Source organism: Grammomys surdaster, unplaced genomic scaffold (genome assembly GCF_004785775.1).
Source record: "Grammomys surdaster isolate TR1022 unplaced genomic scaffold, NIH_TR_1.0 254, whole genome shotgun sequence".
Taxonomy (NCBI): Eukaryota; Metazoa; Chordata; class Mammalia; order Rodentia; family Muridae; genus Grammomys; species Grammomys surdaster.
Window position 1 is genome coordinate 215,314 of NW_021604695.1, and position 22,018 is coordinate 237,331.

General features: G+C 49.6%; 1 pseudogene; it reads left to right on the forward strand.

The window, feature by feature from the left end:
• Window positions 1-20,371: 20,371 nt before the first annotated feature.
• Window positions 20,372-21,168, forward strand: LOC114627465 (annotated as a pseudogene).
• Window positions 21,169-22,018: the final 850 nt, after the last annotated feature.

Sequence of the window (22,018 nt, forward strand, 5' to 3'; positions counted from 1 at the left end):
TGCATGCCCTCCGTGGGACGCCACGGCCTGCCAGAGGCCTGCCCTATGGCTCCGCTTGGGCCTAGCTACCAGGGCCTGCCCACTGAGGACTGTGCAGAGCTGCCGTGGCTGCAAGCAGCTCTTCCTGAGCCTCCCAGGCAGCTAGCCTGGTCTCCTCATTATCCATTGTGGGGTCACAGCCCTGCACACATCTTGAGCTCTGCCCAGGGGATTCCAATGCAGGATAAATGGCAAGGCAGGCCCTCTGGCCATGCAGGTGGGGAGCAAACATCTGCAGAATGAAGAACGAAACAGATTGGGAAGCTGTCACCTGGAGAAAGGTCCTGTAGTGGCCTGGCAGGTGATTCTGCTGCTCACGGATGCAGCTACTCACACACATTTACCAAGGTGTAAATGTGTCACCTGACAACAGGTGACACTAACTACTGCTGACATGGGTGCTCCCACCATGGGTACTCCCACCAGCAAAGCTCAGGCCTGTCCTGTCTAAGTCCAATCTCCTACTCACCCTGTGATGTGGGTCCTGGCTTCTCCTGTTTCACAGACAAGCAGCCAATAGGGCTCAGTCTGAACCCAGTCCAGCTATATCCATGTCCACGAGATGTACTGTGACCATGAGCCTTGGCCTAGACCTCAATGTCTTCCCACAGTGGATAGAGTGGGTGCACTGAGACAAACCCCACACATTCATCATGCATCCAGCCAGAGGAAAGCCAGGTTCTTCCAGAATCAGGTTTCCAGGCAGCTAGTGCAGGTCCCCAAGGATGCTGACTTCATGTTAACACTTCCATCTTCATAATGGAGCAGTAAAGTCAGCCTTGCCTTGCTGCAGGGACATTCCAAGAACCTAGCCTCTCCTTCCCTGTGGCCTTGATTTCCCCATTCATAGAGTGATTGGGAGCAGAATCAATCCCATCAGATCCAGCACTGGGGCTTCCCAAGGCCACATGAACCTGGGCTTTGGGAGTGCTTTCCTACACTGTCTCCATGGTGATGTTAAGGCCTAGAGAGGGGGTGGCAGTGACTGGGCCTGGAGGTGGCTCCAGGAGGAGCCCAGAAGAGGGCTCACTATGTCCACTAAACTCTATGCCAGGGTAAAGTGGCCCTTTGGTTTTGGGGACTCTCCCAGAGCCTGCTGTCTCCACAAGGCAGGTACGGACCAGCTGAGTTAAACAGCGCAATCGCCTGGACGCTGGCCATGGTGCTGAAACCACGCACTTCTGAGAGCGGGCTCTGCCTGCAGTCAGCCTGGCCTGCCAGCTGGGGATCAGGAATGAAGACTGAATGATGCAGCGCAACACAGAGGAAAACATGGCTGGCGGTGAGATCTTGCATCAGGTTATCTGTTGGAGGCTCAGTGCCCTCAAAATGAGAACACAGAGGCAGTCACAACGGAGAGAGACGCCCAGGGTGCCAGCTCTCACTGCGAGGCAGTAGATGTTGAGCGTTGGGAAGGTGACACAAACAGGGTACTGACTCTTGTGTCCCCCAAGGGTTTGTCTGTCTCTAGGAAATAATGTTCATGTAAAGATAAAGCCAGCTACTCAAGTTCACATAGGTAGTAAAGTAAAGAGCAGGAATCAACCCAGCTAACCTTAAAAATCATCAAATCTCTCCTCTCTCCATTGTATCGTGCTGGGGAGTTCAGGTCAGAAAGGGCCCAACTTACCACGACTCATCCAGAAAGCTTCCCAGAATAGGCCTCTTCAATCCACTCCAAACCCAGCTCCCTGGTACTGTGAGCGAGAATCCCCACCTATGCTGCTGGAGCCACAGGCTGGCAGCTCTCTTCACGACTGTCTCTCTATCCTGCTGGAAAGCCCTCTGTCAAGGCAGAGATGTGAGTAGCCCAGAGACAGCACATATCAGTTTTGGGACAAGGGCTGGTGGCTACAGGGTTCCTGTTAGTGCCCTTGCCAGAAGGCATCTGAGGACTGCAGAGGGGAGCACAACAAGGTCCCTCCAGACCCAGGTATGCCCCTGGCCTGATCCTGTCTCCGGTTTCTGATGAGTGGAGTATATGCTCACACACATGCGTGCGCAGATGTGGTTCAAACCCACTAGACTGAGAGGTGGGGACTCCTGGCAGCCTCAAACATCCAATTCTCGCGTTGAGGAGGTGTAGCCTTGGGATCCAAAAGGAATGGGATCCAGGGAGGTGATTAGAAGTGGATAGAACCTAAAATCAGCCCCTTCCCAGCTGAGTGACCATGAGTGACTTGAGGACATCTGTCTCATATGATGTAACTTTTATAAAACAGGACTCCTGGCCCTGCGTGAGGAGGATGGGACTGAGTGACTTAAATCAGTGGCTGCCCAGTGGAAACCAGTAAGTAGCTTCAACACAGAAAGATATGCTCGATTCCAGCCCTCGGGAGTTGGACTCTCTTCTACCACACCCAAGCCACAGAATGATATCCTCAACTGCTACCTCTCCAGACTACGTTTCCCCAAGTGCACCCTCCAATTCATTCTTATGAGGGGGTCGGAGGGGCCTGCGTGAATTGGAGGGGGGGCTTCTGCCTCCCTCCCAAGAAGGAGATCTAAACTTCTGACTGAGTCAGGAGGCTCTTCAGGGTCCTTCACCCTTCCTCCATTCCTCACACCATGCCCCTTCGCTCTCCCTCGACATCCCGCAGTCACTTGCCTTCCCACTCCTAACCTGAATAGGCCAGCTGAGGTAAGTTCCCGGTGCTACCTCAGGCTCACTTTCCCCAGAACTCACACAACTGGCTCCTCATCCCTTGGTTTCATCTGGTCACCCCACAAAGAGGCTTTCCCTGGCCTCTGGGAGTCTGAGGTGTCCAGTACCATGTACTATGGCTTCAGGTCTCTTCCATCATCAGGGTAGAAAACGCCCCTGCCAGCAATTGAGACAACAGTGCCTCTGAGGCTACACACACTGTCACAAGTCTGCCATAGGGTCTAGGCTTGCCACCTGACCTCTGTGACAGAGATGACAGTTGAGCTCCTCCCTTCCACTTGGTTGCTGCCATCCAGGCCCCACCCAGCGCTGACCCACTTTTAGAGCCTGTCTGAGATCAGATGGTTCCTCCCCGAGGACCCAATCCCATAGATCATGCTGATTCCCCTGGGAGGGGGGTGGCTGCTGGCCGTTAATCAACATCACTAGAACGGAGGATGTCACGGGGCCTTTGGCGGGAGCTGAGCCTGGCCTTGAAGGCTTGGGAAGCTGCCGCGTTGAGGCCTTCAGCCCCTGTTCCTGGACAGGTTCCTAGCCTGACACCTAGCCTGTGCATGCCATCTATCCCCTGAGTGTGCCCATTCCTTCCTCCCTGCAGACACACTGCACAGTGTCTCTCAGTACACAGAGAGCCACACTGTACACAGCTCTTATCAAAGAGGAAACTGAGGTCCAGAGAGGAGCTACTTGCCTAAAACACAGCAAGACTGTGGGGCTCCTGGCCCAAAGGCTTCTGACCTTTGCCTTCTTGGTAAGGAGATCCTACTTCAGGGAGAGGGCAGGGAGCACTCCTGGGCCCAGGATCATTCTCCTGGCTGCCTTGTGGACGTTCCCACCCACTCCCTGGACCTCAGAGGTCTGTCTCCCAGTCAGACTCCTAGGAAAATTGTTCTCTTGGCCCTGATGCTTTGACCCAAAGCTCTGTCTCCGCCTCCTTTCAATGAAAGAAATGAAGATCGGATGAGGTGTCTACAGGGATCTGAGCCTGTATGCCCAGCTGATGGAAGGTGAGCTGCCATGGTGCCCACTGAGTGCAGAGGACAATGTACCTGCAGCTTCAGGGAAACACTGGAAGGTTGGAGGAGGAGGAGGACGGGGAAGCTCCTCCTCCACAAACTAGGGGTGACTCTTAGAAAACGTGTTTTCCCATTTCTGCCAACCCAGCATTTACTAAGTGCCTACTGTATGCACCAGAGTGGACTCCCCGGAGTACAGGCTCTGACTCAGATCATACCCACCTCCTTCTGCGGGAACAAAGTGACCCTTGAGTTAAAGGGCCTCCCAGGATTGTCTCCTCATATCTAACCTGTGAGTAGAGGGAACGATTCCACACTCAGAGGGTGACAGCGGGGTCAGAGTCCTGTGCTATAGGGCCATCATGTCTGCACACGTGTGCCTGACAAGAGCCAGGGGCAGGACAATCATCGAGACACGTGACTCTGAGCTCCTGGCCTGACCATGTTGTGATTTGTGTGCCAAGGGCCTGGGACAAAGGAAACCTCAGGCCACACAGGATTCCTCTGACAGGGACAAGGGGTGAGAAGCTGGAAGGATAAGAACTGGCAGCAGATTCTGCTGAGGAGGGATGGCTGGGCAACAGCCCTGTGAGGGGCACGCCTTGAGAAGCATCAAGGATCTGACACGTGCAGCCAGGGGGGAGTGAACTGGGCCTCAGACTCCCCTCTCTGCACCAGGATAAAGGCGGTTTCCCTCGCTCCTCAGAGGGAACCCGCAGTGAAGCTGGCTGTCTACTCTGGGGGTAGGGAGGGCTGTAGGGGGGTGAGAGGTGCTCAGGGCCCAATCTGCTGGAATTGACCTTGGCAGTTGTCTCTTCCCCTCATCCCCTGGGGCTGACTCAATGCTACCAGTGCTGCCTGACTCACTCCTTCAGTGACAGCCACTTATGCCACCCCCTCCACCTCCCAGTCCCAGCAACAGAGCTCTTCGGCTCACACTCAACCCCTTTCTCACCAGCCTCAGACAGCCACCAAGGGGCCTGGCCTCCCAGAGGTCTGGGTCCCTCCTGAGAGGCCAGACGGAGGTCCTTTCTGAGAAGCAACCCCTCCTCTCTCTACTCAGCCCTGCCCTAGCAGGTCATACTTTTGGTTAGCCAAGGTGCAAGCTGGCCAGAAGTGAGCCCTGGCCTAGGCTGTGGTGTAGCCAGGAACACGGGTGTGGCAGCTTATAAGGAACCTCCACTGGCCTCCTCCAAAAGCCAGCCTATTCCCACCACCTAGGCCTCAGATGACGCACACAGCTCCTGTGCCCTGGAAACAGCCACGTGAGGTGAATCACAAGACAGAGCTGGGTAGCCCTGGCCCAGATCTCGAGTATATGTGGGTGCTCCAGGGACACCCCACTTTCATCTTGTCCTTACTTCCAGAACAGGCAGAAATTCCTGAGGCAGAGGCAACATGCACAAGTTTGTGGGTAGCACAGGCTTGTGGGTAACCAGAAGGAGGAGGTGACGTCAGAGCTCCAATTTGAAGCTGTTTCCTGGAGAATGTTGGGAACTAGGTCTCCCTGTGTTTATGCAGGGGGTGTGGGGGGGTGAGGGGAGATAGTCACAAAGGCAGTCAATGACAGACAAGCTAGATGGGACAGCCTTGGCTATTCCTGATTCCTGCCTCCCTTTCTCCCCCTGCCTCCTCCACTCAGCCTGGAATCCACATCTTTCAGGGGTCTGGGGGATTTCCTACCTGCTGCTCACCTTTTGCCAGGGCTGTGGATGGAGGCAAAGGCCGTTACTGGGGCTCCAGCTCTCTGCGAGCATGGTCCTTTCAGTTTGCCTCAAGTACCACACAAGGTTCTTGCTGATATCTCCAACTGGAGTTGGTGCTCAATGTACCCTGCCTGCTACCATCACTCTTCTCAAACTGCACATCTCAGCCCCTGCAGGGCTCTCACTCTAAGGTAGTCTGCAGAACTTCCGGAGGCTGCTGAGTCCCCACCCTTTCAGCATAATCCACCCTCCTCCTCGAGTTCCCCTACTAGAGGTGTGTTCCGAGCACACACAAGATGCTCCTTGTGCCTCTTTACCATGCTATCTCCCTGCCCAGTACTGGCTCCCTGCCCTTTCACCTGGGCAGCCGTTACACGCTTTCCAGAGATAAACTCAAATGACACTTCCCAAGGATAAGCCCCCATCCCCTGCCTAAGCGTGGGTCCTCTGTTTGCCTGGTTCCATTTAATTATTTGATGGCTCCACATAGGCCGGTGGTTTCTCGGGGCAAAGGCCAGGCTGCCCAGGGCCTTGCACACAGCTGACACTCAATATATGTTTACTAAATGAATGACTGGTGGTGTTTTTTTTTTTTTTTACTATCGTTCTAGCAACTTCCAGATGGGCCTCCTTGCCACCCCCTGTTACTCATGGCTGGGTCCCTGCCAGCACCCAGCTCTCCGCAGACACGGCTCCCCACACATGTCCGGCTCCAGTGTGTCACACAGCCTGAGGGGCTTCCTTCACAGCCCCTGCCCCACCCACTGCACCCTGGACAGCCAGGGACCCTGAGGTTCAGGGACAGAAGCTGCTGGCCTACATGCCTTCAGACCACCAAGACCTCAAGCCTTTTCTTCCCTCCCTTCCCATTCCCTCTCAAGGCTTCAGCATCCTCGATGGACAGGCCAAGCTCTATTCCTTCTTGATATAATGATAAAGATGAAGGAACCAAGGATGGGAATCCACTGAGAGGAACCACAGCATCTCCTAAATCCTAGCCCAGGTAGCAGGCAACAACCAGCCTGAGCTTTTTTCACTAGGAGAGGTAACAAGGGCCTAGGGGCCCCTCCTCAGAACACACACTAAGTCTAAGCTTATAGCATCTAGAGAGCGGCTCCCCTGCTAAGTACGGTCCCTCGAGCTGCTGCATCCTGGAACCCAAGTACCCAGCAAGGCAGGGACAAAGACCTAAGTGGAAGGGCCCATTTAGGCTGCTGTCACCTAGGCACCACCTCCTTTGTACCTGGCCCTCCGCTCCTTCTCCCCAGCTGCATGGGTACCTGTTCCAGCAATCCTTGCCCCCACCACGGCTTCTCTCCTCCTCTCCAGCCTGGTGACAGGGTGATCCATTTGAAGGGCTTTCTGGATGGGTGGGTGCTGCCAGGAACCTCTGTCATTTCTGACTCTGCCTCAGAGTTGGATCAAGTCTTGCCTCCAGGGGCTTGTGAGTCAGCCTGGGGTTCAGTCTGTGCTTTATCCCTTGCACAAGTAACTAATTCACTGCTAAACATCATCCTCTAGCTTGTGAGATGGATTGGGTGTCCCTAGTCAGCCTGGGGACACCACTGCAACAAGCCTCACTCTCACAACTCTCCAGCCCTTAGAATGACTCCTCCTCCCTCCAGCCCCCCAAAATGTATGCGTGTGTGGATGGGATGGGGGGGCTGAGCTAGCGACATCCTGGCTGACATGTCTTGGCTGACATCCTCAGGAACACCACCCATCTCCTTAGAGACAGTCTTCCACTGGCCTAGAGCTCACTAATTAGGCAAGAGCAGTTGGCCAGTAAGCGCCAGGGATCCTCCTGCTTACACATTTCCGGCACATGGATAACAAGTACACATCTCTACACCTGCCATTCTTAAGTGGGTTCTGGGGAATCAAACACTGGTCCTTGTACTTAGAAGGCAAGCCCTTTACCAACTGAGCCATCTCTCCGATCCCTCTTGCTCTCTTTTTTACTCCTGAGTCCACAAGCTCCCAGTAGCTATGCTGCCAGGAAGAGTGTGGGCAGAGGCAGACATTGGGTGCAATAAGGAGGCCCATGCAAGGCTGCTGCGCTTGGGGAACCCAGGGAGAAGAGGAGTGTTGCAGCAGCAGCAGCAAGGAGGTGCAGGCAAGGCTGACTTTTTCTGGATACAAAGCGTTGGTGAACTTAACAACAGGAGCCAGAGCAGCCTGGCAGGTCGATGGGGGACCCCCTTTGAAGAAGATGGCCCCTTGTTCTTCTTCCCCAGGGACAGTGGAACAAATTCTACCCCAATCCTATCCACATGCCACATGCTGGAAGTCACCTGTCCACAGACATTGGCGTACTAGTGTCTACTCATTGCAGAAAAGACACAAGCAAAATACATGTGAGTGACATTTGAACACCATGAGGAAGATACCAGTGGGTGTGAAGGACAGGAAGGCCAGGGCAGAGGGACAAGCCAGTGCAAATACCCTGGAAGGTGGAAGGTTCTAGAACGGAGGGCTAACAGTTGTCAGCTGGGTGACCTTGGCAGCCAGAAACTCGTCTGCAGTAACACTCAGTGGGCATAGGAAGATGTCTTAGGGCTGGAAGGATGGAAAGAGAATGGGGTAGCAGAAGGGCCGTGAAGCTCAGGACCACATGCACGTACCAACTGTTCTATAGATATAGAGGGAACTCAGGGTCTTAACACACTTGTTCCTTGGAGGAGGAGGTGGCCAGGAGCCGTTCTTCCACACAAGAGGGGGTGTCCCCTTTTCTCCTGCATTCCCTCTGACCTCACTCATCAGATCCAGTAAGCTCAGAGTTTTTGTGACCCACCCCAAAGTTAGCCAGTCACTCAAGGTGACTCAGGCCTTACGGAGGAATTTATTTCCTCTGGGAAAGCAGGTCCTAGAAAGAATCTGGGAAGGCTTCCCAGAGGAGGCAGCTAAAAGGTGGGGAGGAGGGGATCCTGTGTGAAGACAGGGAAGCAGGCAGCATTGTCAGCATCCTTGATAAAGCAGCTACCATTCACGGAGCACTGCTGCCAGACAGGGTCACAGCAGCGTGACTGTGTGCGCTCGGGGTTCAGCCTGGACCAGATTCTCAAGCTATCTCCTTACTGTTCCTAAAGGTCCTAGGAGACCCGAGCAAGCTGAGATGCCAGTCACAGAGCCACCTGTCCTACAGCCAATCTGTCCGAGCTCTCAACCCCGAGGCTCACTGCTTCCACAAGACAGAGCACCCAGAGCCAGCCAAGGCTCAGATCCGGAAATGAACGTTAAATCATCTGTTCTGGGAAAATTTGGCTGCCCAGAGAGAAGGACTGAGGGCCCCTGTCTCAGCCGCCCTCCAGGAGCATAGAGCCTCAGCACAGAAGCCTCAAGCTCCGTAAGGGGTGAGACAAGGCTTGGCAAGGCTCCTTCCCGCCCACCCCAGGGGCTCAGGCGCAGCTCCAACCTACAGCTTTAATTAAAAGGGCTTTTCAAACCATTAACAGCAATAATAATAAAACTCTAAACAGGACCAGTAAAGCAGCAGACTTTGGGAGAATTAAAATGGATACCTGGGGTTCCCATACCCCCAGGGGGCAATCAGCTCTGAGGGAGCTGGGATTTTCACCTCTAGTGGACCTGTCAGTCACAGATGCTGCCCTGCTGCCGGAGAGTGTGTGTGTGGGGGGGGAAGCTGGGGTCTCTTCAGCAGGTGGACACTGGACACTGGGGTCTCCAGCCCCCCATCTCACTAACCAGTAACACCTCCTCCCCCAGAGCTCAGCGGACCTCCTGCCTGCCTCCACCCGGCCCTGATTCTAATTTAGGTCACCTTTACCACCCCTAAAAATAGCTCCCCCTTAGTGGAGTCTCCATGTCCACCTGGGCCCTTGCAAATGTGCTTCCCAGGGGGCTTCCCATGGTGCAAACCAGACCCTACCACCTTGGTCCTCAGGGCCTCCAGCACACTGCCTTCTCCCATGCCCTTTAAGTAATCCAGCTCTTCTCACCTCAGGGCCTTTGCACAAAAGAGCACAGAAGAGACTTGAACAGCCTACACTTAGGCTCAATTACTCACCCCCAAAACCTCTGAGAACTTCCGCCCCTCCCCCAAGCCCAAAACCCCAGTCTCTTCCCACACTGTAGTAACTTCTGGCAGTTCTATCTGCTTGCCCTCTGACCCCGTAGGAGCCTGTGAGGGCAAGAACTGTCTGAGTTTTGTACAGCTAGCCCCAGTGCCTAGCACAGAGCCTGACACACAGTAACTAACTGCTGAGCAGACACAATCTCCCTGTCGCCCCTCCCCACACAGTCACCACTCCAAGATGTCTAGCTCCTTAGCTCCCAGATGGGTAGTGGGTTGTGGCAATAGTTTTCAGGCCACCTGGGTTTGCTGCTGCTGACACCGACAGAAGTGGGTCCCCAAAGGTAGATCCCAGGAGCCTTAACTCCACACTGAGAATGGCAGAAGCCGGTCCCTGGCATTTTCTATCTAAGTTGTCTTCTATTTAGCAAATATCTGTGAATACTCAGCCCTGAGCTAAGTACACAGGACACAGACTTGGGAGGTGAGGGTGACCTATAGAGGACATCCAGGCCAACAGGGGGACCAGGCAGGAACTGGCCAGGAGACAGTTATATGTACTAAGACCTGGTGCACAGTAAGGTTTGGGGCTGTTGGTATAAGGGGAGGGACAAGAGGAGACTGTGGCTTTCCAATGAGAGCACCTGAAAGAAGACAGCACAGGACCATGCACACAGCACAGACCGTGCACATAGACAGCACAAAGGAGGAGGCTGCGCAGAAGAAGGGACGCGTCCACCAGTGAGGTGGCTGGATGTGGGGTGAGCATGCTCACCCTCAGCTCTGGAGACAGCAGTTTGCAGGGCAGGGTTTGTTGCTCCTCTTTATTTATTCTTTTTTTTTTTTTTTTTTTTTGGTTTTTCAAGACAGGATTTCTCTGTGTAGCCCTGGCTGTCCTGGAACTCACTCTGTAGACCAGGCTGGCCTTGAACTCAGAAATCCGCCTGCCTCTGCCTCCCAAGTGCTGGGATCAAAGGTGTGCGCCACCACTGCCCGGCCTATTTATTCTTTATTTTTATTTTCAGTGCACTGTTGTTTTGCCTTCCTGTATCTGTGTGAGAGTGTCAGATGCCGAAGTTACAAGCAGGTATGAGCCGCCATGTGGGTGCTGGGAATTGAACCTGGGTCCTCTGGAAGAGCAAGCAGCCAGTGCTCTTGACCACTGAGCCAACTCTCCAGCCCCATTGTTCCTTAGAGTTTCAAACAAGATGTGGCTCGGTGGCAGTGGAGCGCTTATGTAGCCTCCGTGAGCTGCTCTGCTCCTGCTCCAGCCCTCCCAGAAGACAGGCACTACACTTGTGAGCCAGGAGAGCTAGCTGTCTCAGTGTCCAGGTGACCCTAGTATGTCTGTGCCTCGGGTCACCACTTTCATCCTCCATAGACCCCAAGATGGGATCAAACGGACTCAGAATGGAACAAGGCCAAGAGACTCTGAGCCCCACAACTTCCCCAACTGACCAGGCAGAACTGATGTTTAGCCCTTACAGCCAGAAGTCATGTCATTCTCTCACTAATGGGGGCAGGGTTCCAGCCAGACTACAGTTTCTGCCTTGCAGAGAGGAGTGGTGGAGAGGGTGGGAATTTGCTCCTGGAGGCAAAGAACCCTGTCTGGAGCTGCTTCTTTGAAGCCCTGTGAATATGTATGGCAGCAGGCAGGCAGCTTTGAGATGCTAACAAGCTGCCTTAGCTGGAGAAATTGGGGTCACCAGCTTTGGAGACCCTACTGAGGAGCAGCTGGAACAGAGAGGAGGTGCCGGAGAGACAGAGATACTAGAGACCTGTAGCTCAGCTCTGACCTAGACACACCTTTCTCTCCTGCCTTTCAACCTGGCTTTAACATCCACACCTGAAGGACAATTCAATGTCGCAAGTTTCAGCGGGACTGGGGAGTGGGAAGACACTTGATACATACTACTGCAAATTTTTGAGATGTTCAGGACTAAGAGGCTGGGCTTGGCCACCCATCTCAGCCCACCTTGCCCACTGGCTTGTACCTTCTGTTTGCAGGTATAGAACAGAGGGAGTTCGTGTACAAACGACACAGAGCCATAGACAATGAAGAAACCTCCGCGCTCCAGCTGAGCCCTAAGTGGGTAGCCTGGGTTCCATCCTTGACATAGCCAGAAAGAGAAAAGGAAGCATGGTTTGAGTGTGTGAGTTGGACGGAGGAGAGGAAGTAGGCTGGAGGGGGTGGGGCTGAGGCTGACCTGGGGAACACCTTGGGGACCTGCCCACTTGTGGGAGAAGGTAAGGCTCAACAGCTGGGAGGAACTCCATCAAATCAGCTTGACTTCAGCACTTACACTAGGAGGGACCAGCATCTTATGGACTCGTCTCATTCGGGTGAAGTCACAGGAAAGTAAATGTGCTAACATTACCACAGGCTCCCAAGTTTCCAAGGACACCTAAGCTACTCCCCAGGGCTCTCTGTTCCTTAATTTCCTAGGCTCCACCTTCCTTAACCCCTGTGCAAGTTTGAAGGAGAAGGGCCCCAACAGACTCATAGTTCCCGAATACCAGGTCCCCATGTGGTGAACTGTTTGGGAAGGATGAGGGAGATGTGCCCTTGCTGGAGAAGGTGTGTCACTAGGTTTGAGGTTTCAAAAGACCTGCGACAGAGTTCTCTCTGATGCTGGCTTGCGGATTAAGATATGATCTCTCAGCTCTTCCTGCCTCCGTGCCTTTGTTCTGCCATCATGGCCTTGAACCCTCTGAAACCATAAGTCCAATTAAAGGTTTTCTTTCCCTTTGGTAATGGTGTTTAATCATAGTAACAGAACAATAACAAAGATAACACCCCTGAAAGTGTCAGGCAGAATCAGGCCGGTGCCCGCTCAGGGCCTCTGCATTCACTGCTCTGCCTGAACTCTGCTCTAGGCCAGTCTAGTCCAAGTCTTTTGTTTTGTTTTCCAAGACCATGTTTCTCTGTGCAGCCCTGGCTGTCTTGGAACTCACTCTGTAGACTAGGCTGGCCCTGAACACAGAGATCTGCCTGCCTCTGTCTCCCAAGTGCAGGCGTGTGCCAACACAGCCTGGCTCTAGTCAAGGTCTTTAAAAACTGGCTCCTATGTCAACTCTTGAGGCTTTGACTCAAATGTCCTACCTTCTCCCAGACAGATCCCTCCTAAGCTGCTACTCTCTGCTTCAGCATGTATTTTGGCCACAACTTCTGTGTGTCAACGTGTGCGCGTGCGCATATGTGTGCGTGTGTGTGTGTGTGTGTGTGTGTGTGTGTGTGTGTGTGTGTAGGGGTCCAGGTACAGGCAGAAGTCAAGGCTGACACTGGTGTCTTCCTCAGTAGTACTTGACCTAGTTTTTTCGAGACAGGGTCTCGCACTGAACCTAGAGCTCGTAGGTTTGCCTAGTCTAACTAGGTCAATGAATCCCAGGGACTACTGGACTCCACCCCACAGTTCTGGAGTTACACATACACCACTTTGGATGCTGGGGATCCAACCCTGGTCCTCTATCCACCAAGCTCTTTCCCTAGCCCTTATGTCTGTTACTTCCTTTCTCAGAGCTCCCTAAGGACAGGGGCAATATCTGTTCCAGGGTACAGAGTAAGTGTCCAGTGAATAGGAGAGCAGCACTCATGCTTCTGTTTCTGAAACCATGTCAACTGATATGGGGAACTGGGCTGTCAAGAAAACCCCCTTCCCCAGCCCCTCTCCCCAGGGACAGGCAGGCAGGGGTTCTATAGCCCAAGTACCCTGCCTGGCTTTGGATACTGCCCAGACTGAACATCTAATCACTACAACTCTGGAGCAAAGAGACTTAATGAGACGTTGCCATGCAGGTCCTGTCCCTCCTTGGCCTTCGAGGTGCTTGGGGAGGAAGAACAGAGCTTCGGGGAGGAGGATGGCTTTGAGGAGGCTGGGGGACCAAGCTACTGGTCTGTTCAACTCTTTCCATGAAGCCTAACACCACAGGTAAACCACAAAGGACATGGGACACTGGTCAGTGGCTTCGGTGTGCTAGCACCGGATACCAGACCTGCTTATTAGTCAGGAGGCAGATGTGATCGTCCCCAGAGGTAAGAGGAGGGTCCTGGGGCGGGAAAGCCAGACTGCCTGCCTGTGGACTCAGCTCTCTCCGCTGTGCTCACTCACCCACGTGCCTCCCCTCACAATAACTTGGGTTACTATTACCGCAAAAATGGGTGACAGAAACGTCATATAATAACAGTGACAATAACTGTCTGTGAAGACAATAAGTCAAGCCTGGAGGCTGCCACCTATGAGGTAGGCCCACCACATGGCTGTTTTACATGTAAGGGATGGAGACACTGTCTGAGTCGCACAGTGAAAAACCAGCTCTGACTCCAGACACCACACACCGCATCAGCCTCCATTCGTGCTCTAAAGTAGTCTCTGGATATCTGTGGGTGGGGTGGAGGGGGTGGCACAATCTCCTGCCCTTTGTCACACAACCTCATGACCTGGTCCCTCAGATGCCTCAGCCTCTCTAAAGGTGAGCGCCAGAGGAGAAGCACATACCTTAATTGTCACAGGCTTTTGTTTTCTAGGTTCTTAGAAGCAGGGTCTCCTGATAGCCCAGGCTGACCTGAAACTAACTCTGGAGCCTAGGCTAGTCTGGGTTCACAGTGATTCTCAGACCACAGCCTCTCAGGTGCTGAGATTACAAGCATACACTACCACATCTAGTTCTCAGCATTTTTTTCTCTATTACAAAAACAATATATACTAAAAGAAGAAACCAGAAAGGCACTTGGAAAATGAAATTATTCTCCCAGGGGCAAGCACTTTTTATATCCTGGTACATGTCCTTCTGGACTTTTTTAATTTCCCACTCAAGATCGTTGAGGACACCCATTTTTATAGATGCCTGAGAATCTGGTCTGCAACACCTGCATTACATTTCACCCTCTCTACAAGCAGGCGACATATTAACGTCCCCAGTTAACAAAGGACAAGTTCAGACACAGAAGGCAACTAACTAGTCCCCAGCTATTCCACAGGACAAAGCTAACAACGCCACCAAGTTCCAACTTACAATCGTTTGCCCCAGTGGTTGGAACTGTTCTCTTCTACATTCCTGGAGCTGGAACTGTCACCCAACCCAACATAGTTTTAAGCTTTAAGATAAATAGAACAAACAAAATGAGGAGGGTCTCCGGCAGGCCTCTCTCTCCACGTTCCTGCATGTGCTGGGCTATGCCAGCTGTGCACATTAGCCAAGAGCGTGATTGCTCCTTCCAAGGGCATCGGCCTCATTCCTCTGTGTGGTTTTCACCTCCTTGAATCTGTGGCTCAATCTGTTAGGGGCCAATGTCCTGCCAGCTGGAGGCCCTGCTCTCGTGTCTCAGGACAGGATGTACCTAGGAGACACTGAGTGACCATGTTAAATGACCCACCTAGCCACCTGACACCTTGGCCACTCAGCGCTGTACATTCTGACTTAGAACCAAGTCGTAGCGTGACACAGAATGCCCTGGAATGCAAGTGTCCACAGACCTACCTGAGAGACAGAGAAACCTAGTCAGGAAGTGCCTCCACCAAGCTTGCGATCTTGATACTGTCTCTCTATTCCTGAACTACATTTAATTAATGTGTAAAGTTACAGTTATAAACCCTTAAATTCAAGGAATTACATATTCATATAAGAAATATGAAGAAAACGATACAGGATAAGCCATAATCCACTTGTTCAAATCCAGCGACCAAGAAAACCTTGAAAGTAGCCAGAAAAAGAAGCTTTGCACCAGCTAGATGCAAAGAGAAAGACAGCAGAGTCCTGTCAATCAGAACTAGTAACATGGCCCTGGGACAACCTGTAAGAGCACAGACAGAAGATGCTGCCAATTTAGACTTCTATGACCAGTGAAAATAACATTAACAAATAAAGCAAAAATAGTGGCTGTCTTAGACAGAAAAAAAAATAGAAACACACCATTGTAAGTAAACCCTCAGCATAAGACATATGAAAACCCCTCATACTGAAGGGTAGAGGGCGAGAAAATATGGCTCTCTTGGGCTTGGCAGTCATGGGGGTTACTACTAAATAGTATTGTTCTTGTCACGTAAACCTTTTTCAACGCCAAGTGGTAATTTGGACAAAACTATTAACCATAGCCAGCACTGCAACTCACGCCCATAAAGTCAGCCCTCAGGGAGCAGCAATAGTCCTAGACCAGCCTAGGACCCACTTCAAGAGAGTCTCCAAACTGCCAAAACAATAGTATCAGTAACAACAGCAACAACATTAACATAGTGTAATGACTATACTTATAAAAGTAAAATGCACAACAAAACAACACACAGTCAAGAGAGAAATGGAGGAATACCAGTCAATATTCTCCAAGATGTGAAGAAATATATCATTTGAAAGAAGGCTGTGACACTGAAAATGTATACTACACATCATTCAGCAATCACTAACAGAGTAATATCTAATCACAAAAGATAAGCAGAATGGTGAAAATATAATCAAATCTAAAGAAGGCAGAGAATAGGAAATACTCAGAAACTTATACCTAATGCATCACCAATCATATTAAATATAAATTGCCCAACTGTAAAAGGCAGAGATTCTCAGGTTCAACTTTTGCTTTTGTTTTAAACATACAACTATATGCTACATATAAGAAATGTAGCTGGGCATGGTGAAACATACCTGTAATCTCAGCACTTGGGAAGCTGAGGCAGGAAGATCAAGAGTTCATGGCCAGCCTGGACTACACAGTGAGATACCTGTTTCAAAAGAAAAAAAAGAAAAAAGGAACACATTTCAATTATAAAACAACAACGAAGATGGGCCCATAGAGACGGCTCAGCAGGTAAAGGCTCTGTCACTATCTCTGATCAAACCTGAGTTTAATTCCTGGGTCCCATATGGGAGAAGAGCCAACTCCCAGAGTTTGTTCTCTAACCTCTAAGGTATGTAGTGACAAAGCCCATATACACACACAGGCACACACACATGCACACAAACAGGTCTGTGCACAAGCACACACATGTACACACGCACTAAAATGTAAGAATAATTTTAAGAGAATATGTTTATTTTAAAAACTACAAATTAATCCAGGTGTAGTGGCACATGCTTTTCATCCCAGCACTCAGGAGGCAGAGGCAGGGGGATCTCTGAGTTTGAGGCCAGCCTGGTCTACATAGTAAGTTCCAGGTCATCCAAAGGTATATAGTAAGACTCTGTCTCAGAAAATAAACAAAACAAAGCAAACAAACAACAACAAAAAAGTTAAAAGGGGGGCTGGAGAGATGGCTCAGCAGTTAAGAGCACTGACTGCTCTTCCAGAGATCCTGAGTTCAATTCCCAGCAACCACATGGTGGCTCACAACCATCTGTAATGGGATCTGATGCCCTCTTCTGGTGTGTCAGCGACAGTGTACTCAGATACATTAAATAAATAAATAAATAAATAAATAAATAAATAAATAAATCTTTCTTTAAAAAGGTTATGAGTGGGAAAACACAGACCACTTCAACACCGCCAGTAACACTTACAAAGTAATTTTGTAATGACAAATAGGTCAATCATTAAGAATAGTATTCCCAAATATTTATGCATTTAAAAGTGAAGCTTCAAAATACACAAAATGTTCTTGGGGCCTGGAAAGGCAACTCAGTGGGTAAGAGCACCCAGTGTGTGTGCATAAGGATCTGAGAGCACTCACTGTGTGAGTGAGAGGACCTGAGTTCCAAACTTGTACATAAGAACATTGCACATAGCCCCAAGACAGTCTGTAACCCTGGGGAGTGGAGACAGGAGGATCACTGGGACTTGTTGGCTGCCAGGCTAGCTCCATGTTTAGTGAAAGATCTTGTCTCAAGGGAATGAATATGGGATATCCAATGTCCTCCTCTGGCCACACACACATACACACACAAACACACACAAGGAAGCAGGGAGGGATTTGAGATCCGAGGGGAAGGAGACAAATCCCCAATTAGAGTTGCACATTTCTCTATCTTTCTTGTAGTAATTAATAAAGTGAGCATACGGAGAATAAAGAAAGGCAAAGAAGACTTTAAGCGTGCTCTCAACTACCTTGGCCTAAGTGATATATTCCTAGAACACTCTGTTCACTAACAGCTGACTGAAAATTCTTTTCGTGGAACATTTGCAGAAATAGGCCATATTCTGTGCTATTAAACAAGTCTTAATATATTTTTAAAGATTCAAGTCACACAATACACCATCTGATCATAGCAGAATTAAACTAAAAGCTACTACAGAAAGATCCCTGGAAATTCTCAAATCTTTGGGGATTAAATACTATACTGCTAAGTCACTTCAGGGGACAAACAGGAAACCAGAAGGGAAATGCCAAGTTACTTGAACCGAATAAAAATGAAAACACAGGTCGAAAGTGTGGGACAGGGCTGGTGGCTCAGTGGTTATGACTGCAGTTCTAGCAATGACCAAAGCTTGGTCCCCAGCCTCCTCAGCAGGTCGCTCAGGACTGCCCATAACTGCAGCTCCTCACACAGAAAACATGTATGCATAATTTAAAAATACAGTTTTCTGCCTGTGGAATGTCCAAGTGACACTTAGGGGAAGCTTTACAGCACAAAACGCCCAAGTGTATGAAAATAAAACCACTTAAAACTCAGCAACTCTAGCTGTCCCCTTCAAATATTAGGAAAAAAAAACAAATTAAATTTGAACTAAGTAAAAGAAAGGAAATAACCGACACCAGAATCGTAATCAATAAAAGAGAAAATATAAAAGCGATCGAGAAAAATCAGCAGCAAAAGATGGTCCTTCAAAAAGATCAATAAAATTCATTAAAACATACCCAGACTGATGGGGGAAATTAAAAATGAGAAAGAGAAAGAGATTAAACACAAATTGCCAATACCAGGAGTGAAGCAGGCAACATCCTACAAACTCTACAGATATTAAGGGGATAATAAAGCTGACCGCTTACTGCAGAGCTATGGGGACCGAGCGCATGCGGCTCTGTTGGTAAGACGATCAATGCAATAAAATTCAGAGTCTAGGAGAAGACAACAAACCTCACATTTATGATTAATCAATTTTCAAAGAAGGTGCCAAGGCCATTCAATAGGAGAGAGGGATTTTGGCAAAAGGTACCAGCACAGCTTAGTATTCACATGCACAACCACGAAGTCGAGCCCCTGGTCCACACCATGGGCAACGGAGTAACTCAATCGAACCTCTCTCCTCCTCGATTGCTTTGGTCAAGCGACAGAAATAAGGAAATTATTTCACAGTAATAAGGAAAGTAAGGAACACATGTGACATGCAAATCAATCTCTCACTAGCTCTTTGTGGTTTTGACAGAGTCTTGCTGTGGAGCCTTGATTGATTTGAAACTCACTATGTAGACCAAGCTGGCCTCAAACTTACAATGATCCTGGTGCCTCTGCCTACCCAATGCTGGGTTTACAGGCGTGCTTTATATTATTCTCCGCTAATGTAAGTTCTCTCGATACATTGTTAAATATGGCAACTCCCCACTTGCCACCTCCAATCCCCATCTTGCTGCTGCCCCTCACTACAGATGAGCAGGACACCCTGTATTCAATCCTCAGGTCCACTGACCCCCACACATGTGCACACACACACTAAGCAAACAAATGCAATATTCTATTATTTAACAAGGCCTGGGGAGATGGGTAACTCCAGACTGCAGAGCCATTCCAGCATCTGTGACCCTAGCACTCCTGCAAGCATCAGGAGGTGGAGTCTTGGGTAGGTCACAGACCCCTACAGGGTAGAGGACACGTCAGGGGTAAAATCGAGGACCCACATCTAAGGCTGCCCTCTGACCTCCACATGCACACAACACGTGTCCCTGCACTGCAGGCACGCACACATCTCACACACCAAAAATAATGACAACAAAGTAATATTATAAACAACTTTATGCTGATACATTTCAAAAGGAATGAGCAGGATACAGTTCTCTTTTTTAACCCCTTTTTTGTTGTTATTGTTTCTTTGTTTGCTACAGAGTCTCTGCATAGCCTTGGAACTCTGCCTGTCCTGGAACTCACTCTGGACCAGGCAGTCCTCAAACTCACAGAAATCCACCTGCCTCTGCCTTCCAAGTGCTGGGATTACAGGTGTGAGCCACACCTAGCTGACCTCAGCAGGATACAGTGCTTGAAAGGTACCTCAACCAAGGCTCCTGTAAGCCAATAAGCTCAGTCACCTTAGATTTGTTAAGGACACAATTGTTTGTCTATTTTGGGGAAGGATGGAGTTGGTTCTATGGTAAACTGGTGTTCTGCTGTCTAGAGTCACAGTCATGCATATTTTTAAAGGTCAGGAAGGAGGTGGAATACTCTACAAAAAGACCTGTGTGTAAAGAGAAAGACACTTGTCCTGACCTGAATGCAGCCCAGTGGACACACAGTGAAACTTCACACAATACTTCATACATATGAACAATCTTAGGGCTCAACTGAAATATTTGAATTTTAAAAATGAGAGATACATTAGTGCTAGGAAAAAAAGCATATAAATAAATTCAACAAACAAACCAAAAACATAAAAAACCCTCTCCACAAAGAGCTTTCGTAGCTCACTCAATCTCAACTGCTGGAGGGGACACTACTTTTTTCTAAATGATTAAAGGGGGGCTGGAGAAAGGCTCAGTTGTCAGGAACACTGACTGCTCTCGAAGAGGACCTAGGCTCAGTTCCCAGCACCTACATGGCAGCTCACAGCTAACTATAACTTCATCTCTGGGGGAGCCAACACCTTCTTTTTATCTCTATGTGCACTGCACATACATGATGCATAGACAAAAACATGCATGCAAGCAAAGCCACCCATACACATAAACTAAAAGTAAATACGTCTTTTTATGAAAAAGATTAAAGAGAAGGCAACACTTCTATCATTCTCATTTAAAGGTGCCCCAATATTCAAACTGGAAAAAAAAACCCAACACAATCTATGGAAATTAAGATCAATATCTTCTGGATTTTTTTTTTTATGTTGGTTGTCAGTAACAAGATAAAGCTGAGTATCTCCTTCCCAGCCACTGGCCACCACATACTCATAGAAGTGGACAATGGATGCAGACTCTTACTTTCTCCGAGAAAGCCACAGAAGTAGCTGCCAGAGCTCTGGGTGAGGAGCACAAAGGGGATGTGCTCCTATGAACACATAAGATAGAGTGACAGAAACAACAAACAAGGATTTCCCATGAGCATGGCGTCTTGACCCACAGTACAGTATGCCTGCTGTTGGGTGAGGGGCATTCCTGTTATAGCTCAGAGGAATCGGAGAGAAGAAGCACAAGTCTGTTCATGGATGCACTGTGGATGCCAATCTGAGTGTTCCCAACTTAGTTATTGTGAGGAAAGGAGAGAAGGACATTTCTGGGCTGACAGACGCTGCTGGGCCTCCATGGTTGGGGCCTAAAAGAGTTAACAGAATCCAGAAGCTTTTCAATCTCTCTAAAGAAGATGTGTCTGCTGATACTGTCTGAAATCCCTTAAAGATGTAAGAAGCCCAGGAGGGAAGCACACAAGGCTTAGCACCTTGCTACTCCACGCGTCCTGAGACACCAACGTGAACGTACTGCTCTGAAGAAACAACACACTATGAAACACGAGGAGGCTGCAGAATATGCTAAACTTTTGGCCAAGAGAATGAAGGAAGCTAAAGAAAAGCAACAGGAACAGATTGCCAGGAGACGTAGGCTGTCCTCGCCGAGAGCTTCTGCTTCTAAGTCCAGTCGAAAGTAAGTCTTTAAGAGTAACAAATAAATGATCAGACCTCGAAGCTACAAAAATAAAAAAGTAAAAATAGAGCAGCATCCTCCATGAACATGGATGCCAAAGTTCCAAAGTTTCAGTAAATCCAGCTCAACTGTTTAGGAAAGAATAGCATCTTGATCAAACAAGATTCCCGGGAAGATTGCAGGGTTGGTTCCACACTTGAGGATCAACCAATGAAAGGTATGGTCTGACTCCAAGGGAAAAACCATATGACTATCTCAATAGACATGGAAAATGCCTTCGATAAGCTCCAACAGGATTCACAACTTAGAGAATCTTCCCAGACTCAGAAAAGAATGGCTCCACACAGGAAAGAACCTACCAAGCCGAGTGTGGGTGCCTTTGCCTGTAACCCCAGAACTGGGGAGAGAGGGATGAAATGGGAGGGGTCAGTGGGAGTTTGAGGCTATACTGGACTACAGAATGAGATCCCATCTCATAAAAACAAAACCAACTGGATGCCCCAGTGTAGAGGAATTTGAGGGTAAGGAGGTAGGAGTGGGTGGGTGGGGGCACATCCTCATAGAAGCAGGAGGAAGGGGGATGTGATAGGGGATTTCTTGGTGGGGGGAAATGGGGAAAGAGGATAACATCTGAAACGTAAATAAAATATCCAATAAAAAAAGAAATTAAAAAAAAAAAACCAACAACAAACATACAAAACTCTGTTTTATTTATTTATTAATTCATTGAGACACATTGAGTCTCTGCACAGCCCTGACTGTCCTGGGCTCTGTAGACCAGGTTGGACTCAAACTCACAGAGATCTGCCTGCCTCTGCCTCCCAAGTGAGGGGATCAAAGGTGTGCACAACCAC